A 15,318-nucleotide genomic window follows, 5' to 3' on the forward strand; every position below is an offset into this window, starting at 1 on the left:
ATGAAAGTTTTATTAGATTTTTGTTGTTTTTTTTTTAAATTTTGATAGTACAGATGTGATCTATATGCTTGTTTTTATAGGAATCGGTTCTTGAAGCATTTGATTCTTATGTATGAATAAGTTTTTATAAGTTTCAAAATCGACCACATACCATTTTCATAAATTTTTGAGGCTCCAAATACCATTTTTTCTACCTAAAATTCATGATCCAAGTATCAATTTATAGTAAATCAATCATTTTGAACACCTTTGTATGGTCAAAATTTTGAAAAAATACCAAAAAATTTTGATTGGGGAGGTTTTTATTCACCTATATATATATATATATATATATATATATATATATATATATATATATATATATATATATATATTTTTATATATATATATATAAAGAGAGAGAGAGAGTGTGTAACTCGTATCTTCAAACATGTAAAGTGTTTAAAGATACTTTGGACACAACGTCATTATTGATCATGCACGATCAAACGATGATGCTACATCTATTTTTTTTTGGCACACTCAGGACTTTTAGCATCCATCTTGACCGCAACAAAGTCTTTTTTTTTAAAAGACATGCGACGTTACACCGTGTATTCAAACAGTTTGAAGGAAAGCCTATTCGAAGATATGAGATTCTCTCTCTCTCTCTCTCTTTCTCTCTCTCTCTCTCTCTCTATATATATATATATATGCTCATTGGTATTTCAAAAGTCCCTTTCAGAGAAATGGAGAAAAAGATGCAGTTTAGTTTAACATATAATGTGACTTGTGAGACATATTAGGTCATATAGGATTTCTCCATTGTCTCCCCCGATCTAGATATACTATCTTCCACCTTAGAAACATTAATTGAATCATCAATTCAATAATTCAGAGCATAAAATATTCTAGTAGATCAATTCATTTGGAGGATAAATATTATCTTACCAATTAGTGAATATATATTCTCAAGAGAGAGATTGAGGAGAAAAAGATTTGCTATAATAGTTTGTATCAAGGTTGCCAAAAAAGGAAACACAAACTGAAGACATGACTTTCTAAAGTTCATGTAAAATATATATAGGAGAGGTCGTAACAACACTACAAGAAAATGGTGGATTAGCGATGGACGATATTCGTCGCTAAACTGTTTAGTGATGGATTGGCGACGGATTAGCGATGGATATCGTCCATCGCAAATTTTTGCTCGCTAATTAGCACCAAAATTATTTGTCGTTACTTCCATCGTTAATTTGTGATAGATTAGCGACAGACATTATCTATCGCTAATCCGTCGCTAAATTTAAAAAAAATAAAAAATTTTGCTCCCTGTCGAGCGGTATTCCGGCAGCAATAAACCAAACTTGTACCGCACCCGACAGGCATTGCAAAGGGACTGCCTGTCCTTAGATATCTGCAATGCCGTCCTCCATGAACCAGTGCTCTCTTCGGCATCGCCGTCCTCTGTGAATCGGCACGCTCTCTGGCGTTGCCGTCCTCCAGCAATTGGATGCTCTGCCTCGTCGCCGTCCTCTATGAACCGGCAAGCCCTCCGGATTCGCCGTCCTCCAGCAACCGAACGCTCTGCCTCGTCGCCGTCCTCTGTGAACCGGCACGCTCTCAAGCGTCGTCGTCCTCCAGCAACCGGACGGTCTGCCTCGTCGCCGTCCTCCGTGAACCGATGCGCTCTTCGGCATTGTCGTCCTCCAGCAACCGGCCGCTCTGCCTTGTCGCCGTCTTCTGTGAACCGGCGCGCTCTCCGGCATCGCCGTCCTCCAGCAACCGTCTTCTCTGTCTCGTCGTCATCCTTCGATATCATTCCTTCATAAGTCTGTTTAAATCGCTCGGTCAGTTTAAATTTTGAACGGGGAGAGGGAAATTTCGCGCTCTTGATGGGCGGTTTAAATCAAAAATTAGTGACGGATTTAGCGAGAGAATTTTTCCCTCGCTAATTAGCGACAAATTTAGCGAGGGAAAATTTCCCCCTCGCTAAATTTATCTCTACTTTGTTTTCTTCTATTGACAAGTAGCGACGACAAATTGAAGTCGCTATTCCGTTGCTAAGTAGCGATGGATTAGCGATAACATTTTTGCATTGCTAATCTGTCGCTACTTAGCGACGGATTCAGGATAAAAGTTTTTTCTAGCTAATCTATCGTAAATTTGTGACAGAAAAAATCTGTCGCAAATTTCCGTCGCTAATTAACATTTTTCTTGTAGTGCAATGGACTCTCCGTCGAACAAGGGTTGGACATGCCTTGCATGTTCAATTTGGTGAAATCTAGGGCATTAGCGGCGGTTAAGACCACTGGTAATACCCTGAGCAGAAAAAAGGAACTAAATCCTTATTTCTATTAAAACACAATTGTCATCGTTGATCCACATTAGCAGCGAAAATGTAATACTTGTGATTTTTTTATAATTAATAAATAATTAAATGATGAATTTTATGCTTTAATTGGGTGGAATTAGAATTAAATTGAATATCAATTCAAATTTGAATTACACATTATTTTAAATCTTAGTTGAATTTAAATTTGGAATTAAATTTGAAATTGAATTTAATTAAGTGTGACTTTGCATTTAGCATTTGATTTAACTTGAATATAATTTAATGTGAATTTTGATATGGGATTTGAATTTGGATTTTAGAAATTAAATTTGGATTTGGATTGATGTGGATTTACCTAAATCAAGTTTGATCTAAATTGGATTTGGAATCTAATATAGAAATTAATGGGAATTTAAATAGGAAAATTAAATGGAATGGAAAATAGTGTTTAATCAAATTTAATTGCAAGTATGAGTCCAAGGCGGTGGGAGGTCCCCCTATGTGGGCCCATCCTACTTGGCAATTCCTAAACTTTGATATTTTTTATAATTCCTAAAAACTTCTACTTTAACCAAAAAGTCAAAAGAATTAACTAAGTTTCTTAATTTAAAATCTAGTCTAATTAGCAATGAACTTAACAATAAATTTTTTTATTTAATTAAATTGGTAAGGTGAATCCCTAGGGTGGGACATCCCCCCTAGTGGGCCCCTATTTTTTGGCTAGAGCTTTTACTTTGAAGTAAGTCAAAAAGAATAAAAAACTTGCCTAAATTCTAAATAAGACCTAAACCTAGACATTTTAGAAATTTCCTAAATGCATTACCAAGTCAATTAGGCCTAAGATTTTATAAAAAAGGAAGTAAAGTTATAGAATTTTGGGAGTTGAAAGGGGATTGAAACTTGCCTAATGGGATTTATAATCCCCAACACATCTATAAAAAGGACCCCTACACACCCCCATATTTTCTTTCTCTAATTCTCTTTCTATACTCTCTCTCCCAAAATTCGACCTCTCTCCCTCTTGTTTCTTCTGTTCTTATTCCTCATGTGTGGAGAGACTTCCATTAGAAGTGAAGGTGCTGCTTTTAGGAGGAGGACCAACAAGTTGATCCAACCAACACGCCAAGTTGATTCAAATCTCGGTTTTATTTTTGGATTTTTAAGGTAGGGATACTTTAGCTCATGGATGTGTGCATAAGCGTGCTCTGAAGGTTCCAAAACTAGATATACATATCTATATCAGTCATATACATGGTTAAGACTGATTTGGTATAGATCTTGAAGGAGTTGGATCTCCAAAAATATTTTTAGATTAAAACCAATTTTTGTAAGATCAAACTTTTATAAAAACATTTTTGGAGGCTCTTATTGATTTTTGTGTTTATGAATTTTACATATGGACTATATAGGGTATATCAATTCAAATGAAACCTCTGTAATAATCATACATGGATCATAGTGGTATGGGACTCCAAAACGATTTTGGGTAAATCGGTTTTGGAGAAAATCCATCAACTAGATTTTTGAAAATAAATATTTTGGGTGTTGAAATGCATGTTTAAGATTGAATTATGCATGACTTGTGCACATATGTATAAAATCAGATTCATGGTGAAAATGAGATTTATTATGCATGCCTAATGCAAAATAGAAAAAAAAGAAGTGTCTTTGTGTAAAACATTGAGATGATGTTGATAGTTTATGAATTAAACTAGACTTTTTATTTTAGTGATTGCAACATACTTAGCACTAAAATTGGTGAATGTTTAGGTCTGAATATTTATTGGATGTGGTTATTGTGTTTGTTCAAGTTAAAATGCCTTTAAAATCATTTACATGAAAAATGTAAAAATAGGGTGATATACATGCTAGAAAATTTGGTTTCTTATTTCATCATGATTAGTAATTATGATAAATGTTTTTAAATCATGTATGCACCATGCATGGTTTGTATCACTGTGTGTAAATGTTTTATTTTGATTAGTTTACATGTTAGAATAACTATATAGTTGGTTGATTAAAGGCTATACTCAGTTTCACGTTTACAGGCTTGATCAATCCCAAAGATAGACTTTAAACTCTCAAACCGTGAACCTTATGACCATAGAAAATTTTGGGAGTCTTCTATACACAGATGTTTTGAAAAAAAAAAATCTAGACTCAGGCGTAGCTCGATTTGAGAGACAAAAATCTACTCGATTTGCAGGAAGGTTTCAACATGTTGATTTATGTGAATTATATCTCTAAGACGTGTTATAACAGAACCTATTATATATAGTTTGAAAAACAGATTTCAGTTTTTGGGTTGTATTTTTCAATTTATAATGAATTTAATGATGAGGTTTTGGTGGTTTGAAAGATAACACGTGTAGGTATCTCCCATAAAAATTTGGGACCCAGACTAAAACTGTACAAATATAGGTAAGTGTTGTAAAAATAGTAAATTTTGTACAATCAGTCCCATGTTAGGGAGTTGGCCGATTTTTTGTATATGTAGTATTTGTATTGCATATTGCTACACTACGTGCCATGATTTTTTTTCTACTATGACAATTTGATGTTATATCAACTGTTATAATTTGATGTGCATGCATGCAACATGATAAAATATGTGTATGCTAAAGGTCCATGCATGTTATTGAGTTATGTCAATGCATGTTATTGAATTATGCCAATACATGTTAATGAATTATGTCAATGCATGATTTGAATAATGCCAATGTGTGATATTGAAATATGTCATTGTTAAAAATAAAATATGCATATGAATGTTATTGGATTATGCTTATGCATAATATTAATGTTTGGAATCATGCATGATTATATCCAAATTAGAGGCATGTGACCTTGAAAATGGTTAATAGTGTTTATGCATGCATGAAAATAAAATTAATAAAATAAAGATTAAACATGTACATTAATTTCATTGATACTACAATGAGAGGGTAAGTAATACTTTTGGCTCTATGAAAAGTTTATTTAAATCATAGAAGGTTGCTTCTTTCACACCATGAAAATAAGAGAATTGAATATATGTAACTCAATGAGTGAAGTTTGATATATTAGGTTAGAGGTATTTGGAGCTCTCTCTAGACGTTGGTCGTCTCTCACCCAACACTGGTGAATGGTGCACGATCAAAATAAAGCCATACATTATTTTGAATATACCCCCTGAGTTATTGTCCTGATCTAAGACATTGATTTGTGTTAGTACCCACAGATTCTGGATATCAAAATAATTATTGTTTGTGCATTTAGTTTAGGCATTTCATACATCATTTAAGTAAGAAAAACCTAAATAAAAGATGTTAAAGTCACCCATGCATGAAGGAGTTGTGGCAAGTACTTGTATCTGATATCATGTTCTGAATGAGACAACTGCTTATTTATTTGATATGCGTGAATGGATGCATGTTCTATATATAATTGGTTTTATTCATGTACACTATGCTATTGTAGTATCCTATTGAGACTCGATGAGTCTTACCCCACTTATAAATATGTAAGTATTGATTGAGAAGCTTTATGATGATGGGATGTTGTGGTGTTATCGAGAGTCAATCATTTTTCTTTCTCAAGATTTCATTTTAATTAGACATTTATTATTTATTTTGGACTTGAATTACTCTGATGTGTATGAAAGACTGAACTAATTTAAAGAATGAATGATGTTATTTGATTTTGATTTAGTTTTATGGGAAATGAAAGACCTATAACTTGCCTAAGGTTTTAACCCAAAGCTAAACAATGTTTCTGCTCTTAAAAAAAATTTGTGCATTTTTGAGTTAAAATTTTAGGGAGTTACAACTTTGGTATTAGAGTGGATTAAAAATATTAGTTCACGGCATGTCCAACAGTTCGACATTGGTAGGTGAGTAAGTTTCAATTTATTTATTTGATGCAATTGTGATGTTATTGTTTGATAAAAAAATTATCTGTTATTGAAAACCTAGAAATGATGATAGGGACATCACATGTATGTAGTTCAAAATGGACCTAGAACTTATGAAAGTTCTTTTCTAAAATAGATGGTTGCACGTCAACCTCAGGGTTGGACCATACAAAATGACATTCTCTTGAGAGCTGTCAACATGCTAACTGAGACCTACTAGAACCTTGCAAATAACGGAGGCAATGACAATAGGCACAACCGAGAGAAACATATTGGGAACCATAGAGTGAGCTACAAATGCTTCATGGAGATGGATCCCTCGTCCTTCACAGAGAAAGAGGATCCTAATGTTGTAGAAGAGTGAGTACAGTCAATTGGGGAGATATTCCAGATATTGAAGGTCCTCGAGAATCAACAGGTCACACTTGGCACCTACCATATGAAGGGAGATGCCAAGAGTTGGTGGGAGGTTGTACGAGAGGTTTGGTATATGCCAAAGGTTGTGTAGGCTCTTACATGGGCACAATTCTCAGAGGTGTTTATGGACATCTACTTTCCTCATTTCGTTAGGGATCACAAAATGCAATAATTTCTTAATCTCAAGCAGGGTAGATCGAGCATGTCGAAGTACAAAACTAAATCCAGGCATTTGGAGAAGTATTACCTATATACATACACCACAAACAAGGTTCATGTCAAGAAGTATGTTTATGCTTTACAAGATGGGTTGAGGACTAGAGTCTTGACCAATAGGCCATATAACCTAAGCTAAGACATTAAGATGGTCACATTATTGTAGAAAGATTGAAAGTCTTTTAAGTAGTTCTAGTTAAATAAACTCGACCAGCAGTCCAGTGAGCACGGAAACATTCATAGGAAAGATTCTGGTGGAAAAAAGTTCACACCTCTTGCTAAAAAGCAGAAGCAACACGAAGAAACCAGGCCACAGACTGGACATGATCAATGATGCAGGAAGTGTAATCATTTTGATGATGGACAACAGTGCCCTCGGGATATGGGTGCCTGTCTTTGCTGTGAAAAGATATTCCACTACATTCAATATTGCTGCATGAAGAAGGTCGATGATAAGCGATCACCTGGGGAAGGTCAACAACAACAACCGTATCAAAAACCAGTCTAGAATAGGGTGGCATGCCATATTTATACCATCACAACAGATCAACTAAAAGAAGGTGAACAGGTACTAGGTGCCCAGTTAGTCACTAGTTAAGTTGTTTGATAGGTTGTAGTGTAACCCATTTAATTATAACCTGGGAATTTTGCCAAACAATTACGATTTAACATTAAGCCCTTGAATCACACATTAGATGAATATAACCTTGTTAGTTATAACTATACATAGGTAACATACTGAACATAAATATAGAAATAATTGGAGAATAAAATATACCCCATTTATTGAGTATATGCGTGTATCGAATTTCGAGGATGAAATTCTTTTAAGAGTGGAACAATGTAAACCCACAAAATTTTAACAGATTTGAAAAAAATAATGAAAGCAAAATATCTGGAATTATTCGGTAAGTAACCCTAACTAAATTTTGAGAATGAAATTTCTTTAAGGAGGTAAGGATATAATACTTGATACTTTAATAATTAATAAATAATTAAATAATAAATTTTATGCTTTAATTGAATGTCATTTGAATTTGAATTACACATTATTTTGAATCTTAGTTGAATTTGAATTTGGAATTGAATTTGAATTTGAATTTAATTAAGTGTGACTTTGCATTTAGCATTTGGTTTAACTTGAATATAATTTAATGTGAATTTTGATATGTTATTTGAATTTGCATTTTAAAAATTGGATTTGGATTTTGATTGTAACAAATTGAATATGTTGAATACATTTATAATGTCAAATTAAGTTAAAACAATTTGCATCATGAGATCTCAACTATATTATATATTGCCAAATATGCACGTGTGCAAGCACACATACACTGTTAAGACGCTTCAAAGCCATAGTTGCAGGTATTCTTTGCTCTACATGAATTGATAGATGTGTTTATCTATCGTAATTTATTTAGCATGACATTATATATATATATATATATATATATATATATATATATATTAGGGCAGAGTCAAAAATCTAAATTAGACTGGGCACAAGTAAGGCCGTCAATAAGTTGAGTTTGACTCGAACCCGTCCAATGTCGAACCCTATAGAGTCAGGGATTGGTGACAAAGGAGATCTGATTAGAATCTGGGTTGGATCTGATTAGTATATAGAGTCAGCTATAGTTTATGAAATTTCATACCAAACCCAGATCTGACACAAGTTTCAGTTAAGACCCATGGTTTTTCAATGTAAAAAAGATAAAAAATATTATTTTGCTAGTTCATATAATCCTTCCAGGACTCAATGTAGTTTTTCTTATAGTGTATCCATTGAACTCAGGTCCAAACTCTATACCAGCACCTCAAAGCCAAATCTAAGTTCTGACCCATCTAGGTCCAAACTAGATCCAACCTATTGAGACCCTTAAACATAAGCACACAATAAAAATGAAAAGATAATTGTTAATAAATTATACTAACAATATGTTTAAAAAAATTCAAACAAAACCTTTAATATTCACTACAAGGATGCAGGTTAATAGAAGCGATATATCTCGATGTTATTGCCCTATTTCTCGCCATTGTAGGCCTATAACATTGAGAATTTTTGCCAATAAGTCACCAAAAAAGTTGGCCTTTGTTGAGTAATAACGGTGACATTTATAACTCGATGTTAAATAGTGAACCAACACTAGCGAAAAATTTCGTTGAAACTAGGAATACTAATAACGGCATCACAATCTTTAATGGCAAGGTTCTTTTAATGACGAAATAGGATATAACGATAGGATCCCTACCTCGACGTTATAGGCTACTTATAGGTTATAACAACGAGGTATTATTCTCATTGTTATAGGCTATCTAGCTCAAAAGATAAATCTAAAACTTAGACCTGGCTGTATAAGGATGGTTTGGATGGAATAACAAATGCACCCATCTCCTTCACATGCCCATACCTCTCCCCGAGGACCTTGTTAATGGCGTCTCGCTGCATCATGGATGAATCTCCTTGTGAAGAAGATGTTAAACTTTTAATCTTCACAGATTACAACTTCATTTGCATGTTGTTAATAATTGGTTATTAGTAGCTAATGATAATGTATAAAAAAAAATGAATAAATGTGTCACTACAAAGTGTGAGTTACTTACAAAGATGTTTTCTGTTTCGCTATCGATAAATGTCTTGCAATCTTAATGTGTGTACATCTCTTTGTAGAATGCACTCATCGTCGATTTTTGCTCATCTATTTTAGTCTGCAAATAACAAGTTAAGAATTTATTAAGTCAAACATATTTAGCACTATAATATATAAAAAAAATAAACTTATGAAATAAGAAACTTATCCTCGTATGATACCTCTAAAGGTACGAAGATGATCCACTAGTATATAGGACCATCTATTTTGCTCTATTCACTGAATTTTTCTTTAATGCCCATTGTTAACCAAAGAAATATCAATTAGTATATGTAAATCTAAAATTTTGGACATTTATTTACTTATAAATATATATCCAATATTTATTGTCCAATAGTATCTGGTAAAAAACTTGTAAATCAGTTTTCACACTCCAGAGTCACATCCCTTAGGAGGATGTTGTTTTGCTACATCATGGTTTTCAAACATCTGGTAATACTTATGGAAACCTTCTCAAATCCTTGAGTATGATAGTGCAAGTTGCTTCTCTATGCACACTTGATATTCAAGTATATCTTTGTCTAAATTAAACTCATCCTACACCAAATTATCAAAATATAGTTAGTAACACTCTTTTATGAATTAATTTGTTTATCAAAATATAGTTAGACAATATAGTTACATAAACTATCTCACACAACACCATCTTTTCATTATCTGAGACCTTTATATTCGAGTTATGAGTGAGTATGACTCACTCTCTAATGATGCGTGATAGCCTCCTAGAGAACGTGGAGGAGCCTTCACCCACAACTCCTTGCATTCCTGGCTTGATAGTTACTGAAGTCTTTCGTTGTCTGATTTGCTTATTGTGATCTATGCATTTTTTCTTCCACGGTTGCACTGAAAAGAATCTATATTTGCTAATTTGTAGTAATATATAAATATTAATAGGAATGACAGTAAAAAGTTATTAATTATACTAAAGAATTATTGAAATATGTACTTGAGACCATCGTGAACTGCTCTAGAGCTGTAGTGACATGTGGTGTGTGGGGGGTACCTCTTCCTCCATTGAAGTATCACCCACCTGTGATATGAAGTCGATCCCGTGTAGGTGTTCACCTTGGCTACCAGGTGGTGAACAGATCCTGCGAGAGGAAGAACGCCCACATCCTCGTCATGAATATATTGACATATGTTAATTTCATACCTACATTATCTTTCACTAATAAAACCCACTAAAACTAAAAGAAATCTAACAACAATAAAAATTGAAAAATGTGAGAAAAGGAAAAGGTGCTATTCAAACAAAAAACAAAGATGTCATCTCTACTAGAAACAAAACTAGAATCTAACATCATCATACTTCACATAAACAAGTAGACTAGCGAATCTGAATAAAAAGGAATAAAACTAGAATCTAACATCTTTATACTTCACAAAAGCAAGTAAACTAGTGAATCTGAATAAAAAAAAAACAAAAAAGAGACCCATATAGACAACAATACTACAAAAGCATCCAAAACTACTAAGAGAGACCCTAAGCTTCAACATTGCACAAGAGTACCATAGAAGCTATACTTTCTAATTTAGACCTAAAACCCATAAACCCACAATGACTGGACTCACAAAAACCTCAACATTTTAAAAGGGTACCACATAAACATCAAAACTGAAAAAAGATTCAAAATCCACATAAACCATGATGAATAGGCCCCCAAATCTTTGAAAATTCTTAGCCATATAACTCACCAAAAACAAAGAAAAGCAAGAACACAATATTGAGATAAGTTTAAGAGAAAGTGATAATAGAGAAGAAGAAAACATATATAGTGAAAATGAACATTACCATCAAGGTCAACCAATGCAGCACCAACCAGAATGAGATGAATGAAGAAGAAAACAACAGTGGGGAATGTTGCTACTCAGATAAGAGTCCTAAGCCCCATCATGGGACATTGTGAGAGAAAGCAAAAGACTAAAGAGAGACAAAAGAGAAAGATGGGGATTTGTCAATGACTTGGGAAGAGGCATGTGTATTTATAGCACATTGGAGGGACTAAATTGACTATATAATACAGTGAATAACAATTTAAATATATATTTTAAAAATAATATAATATAGTTTTTAACCTAAAAAATTAACTATATAATAACAAAATACCAGTATTTTTAAGAGTGATTCCATTATCACAAACAATTAAAGGATGTTGAAGGGTTGTTTGATCCCCCCATCTCCGCGCAATTTTGGATAGAAATCACATTGGGAATGTGAAGATGTAACAAACCTTGTTTATGTTTATGCATTGTTTATGTTTAGGCTAAATTATGGATATATATCATGACTCTAAACCCTAAACCTCAAAATTTCCTAAAATGTGGGGGGAAATGTGGATACTCATAGCAAAAATTATCACAATATCAGTGAAAATCAAGAAAAATTATAGCTCAACAAAGTAAACAGAAAATGGGAAAAATACAAAAAAAAGGAAAACAAAGCTCCTAATGTCCACAAAAATCCTGAAAAAAAAAACAAAAATCATGATAGAAATCACCCCGATCTCACAAGAGAAGAAGCAAAAGTTATTGGCCTTCACCTCTCTGGCAACTCTTCCAACGTCGATGGTGGCAGACATCTTGCTGATAGACTAGATGAGACAAGAGGATATGAAAGAAGTAGTGGACAACTTCAACAACCAATAAACATATAAATAAAGAAGAAGAAGAAAAGAGGTCTAGAGAGAGCCCCATAAGGCCATTCATGCACTCTTCTTTAGCGAGAGAGAGAGAGAGAGAGAGAAATATAAAAATGGCACTCTATAATGGTGACATAATTGTCGTTGTTATATAATAAAACTCTATAATAGCGAGAGCCAAATCTTATTGTTATTGATCTATAATAGCGAGATCTTTTGGCCATTAAATATAACCGTTAAAGTATTTTAACAACAATATCTAATGGCTAGAGAATCTCACTATTATATATGTCTTTAATGATGAGATGTATGCAAGGACAAGGCATTCTAGGGGATATCTAGCTTGTCATTATTGATAAATCTAATAGTGGTGAGATTTATGATCGTAGTAGAGTAATAACGGCGAAATATTTATATCCCTGCTATTGCCTATCAATTAACGGAGACAAAAATCTCTTTGTTATTACTTTATCAATAGCGGCAAGATTTTTTCTTGTTGAAAAAGAGTCGTTGCTATTGACCCTCATCCTTGTAGTGATTCTAACTAAAATCAACCACTCATTATTCATGGAGTCATGCATAATACTAAAGCCTGGTAAATTGGGGAATCAAAATCCCAAGCCCTAATAGTCATCATATATTATGCCAATTGAAGAAAAAAAGCAAAACCCTTAAAATGGATTTAAACAACCAAAAACCCGACCCGATAATTATCGGGTCAAACTCGACTCAAAATCGCTCACATGACCACCTAAATTGCTCAAATGATTTCCCTTACCAGACGAACTGAGCTTAACACCTATTGTTCATATTTGGCTTCTCAAGCCTATTTTTGACTTTGAACAACTCTTTACAAACCAAAATGCAAGCAGCTCTTCTCGTTTCTCATCTTCTCAACCCTACCCTTTTTTTTTAATAAGGCAAGTTGGGGTTAGGCAGACCTCTATCAGAGTTGTATTAATCACAAAATGAGCTAATTATAAAAAAGACTATACAGTGCCCTTCAAAGGGGACTAGTCCGAGGGGTGATCCTTCCATGACTTGTGGATAACCCCTAGCTAATCTAGCCAAAAAAAATTCTATACTATTTGATGCATTTCCTACTTTAGACATTGTAAGTCTGTTAAATCTATAAAAAGTGTCCCACAGTTGGGCAAGCATGGTACCTGAGCTTTGCTGTCCCTCAGTAAAGTTTATAACAATGGACACTATGTCCACTCTGCTTGAATTTATGTTGATATTAGAGTTTTGGTCCAGCCTCTCAAGAAAATGTATCCATCCACACCACTCGCTGCACTCTAGAGAGGCTTTTATGGAGAAGTATTCAGCCAAAAGGAATCAACCAAAATTATCCCTGATAGAGAATCCAAAATGCTATTGGTTGTGATATAATCCACATCAATTGACTTATAACCAGCTCGGCCTGGGAGGGAGCCATGTTGATAGTTTGCGTCACTGAGAAGCAGTGGGACTGGTTGTGAAGAACATGCAGAACTTGTTCTCTAACAGTGATTTTGCCTTCCGTCTGATAACTCACCATATTAGGTGCTTTGTTATTGAAGATGACCTGATTTCAATAGATCCATGTGAATTAGACTAAGATCTGAAAAATCCTTTCCCAACAATACTTTTCACATTTGCCAACTATTGACATTGCACCATAACACGAGACAATCTCTGATATTACCAATAGGGGAACATCTAATTCAAAACATCTCTGCCACTTGAGACCACATTCCTCTGCTGAACTTGCACCTTAGAAACAGGTGGTCAACATCTTCACTGCCTGCAACACATAGGGAGCATCTATTGGAAAGATAATGCCCCAGTCATGTAGATGATCTTGTGTCATCAGTCTGCTGTCAATAGCTCATCTGAGAGTCAAAACAACATGAGGGTGATAGAGTTTGGTCCATATAAGCTGCATAATCAAGAGCTTCTGATGGCAAGACTGAATCACATTCTATACTGCTTTGATCAAAAAAATCTGACTTGGAAGCCAGCTTAAATAGTCTTCCTTGTTTGGATCCCAATTTTGAGAGTTCACTGCGTCTATGACAAATCATGGAATGGCCAACACAAAACTCCTATAGACGCATTTGAGGCTTATGGACGAGACAATGCAGTCCCGAAATTTAATATGCCGAATGTTATTGTAGAGCACTTTGCTGGAGCTAGAAGGCAAATGGTGAATCAAAATACCTTGACTACACCAAAGATCAAACCAAAACTCCGCTTGATCTCCCACTCTTATGCTCCATCGGAGGTGATCCTGAATGCTATTGGCACCTCATTTGATGTTCTTCCATCTATGTGAGCCTTTGTTTTGAAGAAGAGGGGTCCATAGAGCTTTATGTTTTAAATATTTTTCTTTGACTAATCGCACCCATGGGGATGAGAGGTTCTGCACCACTTTCCATGCTGTTTTGGCTAGGAATGGACTATTAAAATCACTCATCTTACGAAGCCCCATACCACCTTCTTCTTTCGAGCAACACATAACACTCCAATCAATAAGATAAGGATGTCGGGAATCAGACGAACCATCCCACAAAAATCTGCATATGTATTTTTTCAATATGAAAGTGATGGAAGCAAGTAAGGCAAATGCAGCTAGCCTGTAAGATGGGACAGACTGGAGAATTTATTTAATAAGGATGATCTGACCCGCCATTGACAACTGCTTGCCAAACCAAGAGTCAAGTCTATCAACTTTGACAACATGGGTTCACAAAAAGATTACTTTAGTCTGCCCGTAAAAAGAGGAAGACCTAGATAGGAGATTGAGAATTTATTTGCTTTCCAACCATATGTTCTTGCTATCTCTTCTTCCCTCTTATGCGATAGATTGAAGGAGATAAGGATAGACTTTTCTTTATAGATTTGTAGGCCTGACGCCTTTTCAAAATTGCCCATAGCTTGAATGAACCCCTAGAGAAGTTGGAGTCTTTGTAACGCCCCAAAATTTTGACTTGTGATTTCGAAAACCTTATCGAAAAAACCTTTCAAAGATTTAAAGTTTAATATTTAAAAACAACAGCGGAAGACATTTAGAAAGGAACACAAGTCAACAATCCTGGGTACGTTAGCTGAATAACCATCATTCACATGTACAACATCTTAAAGAAATTTAAGAAATAAGGCAATCGATTAAAATCTGCAGTTTATTACAAAATGAGCCTTTTATTC

This window comes from Nuphar pumila, chromosome 8 (assembly GCF_984573655.1).
Source record: "Nuphar pumila chromosome 8, dmNupPumi1.hap1.1, whole genome shotgun sequence".
In the NCBI taxonomy this organism is placed as follows: Eukaryota; Viridiplantae; Streptophyta; class Magnoliopsida; order Nymphaeales; family Nymphaeaceae; genus Nuphar; species Nuphar pumila.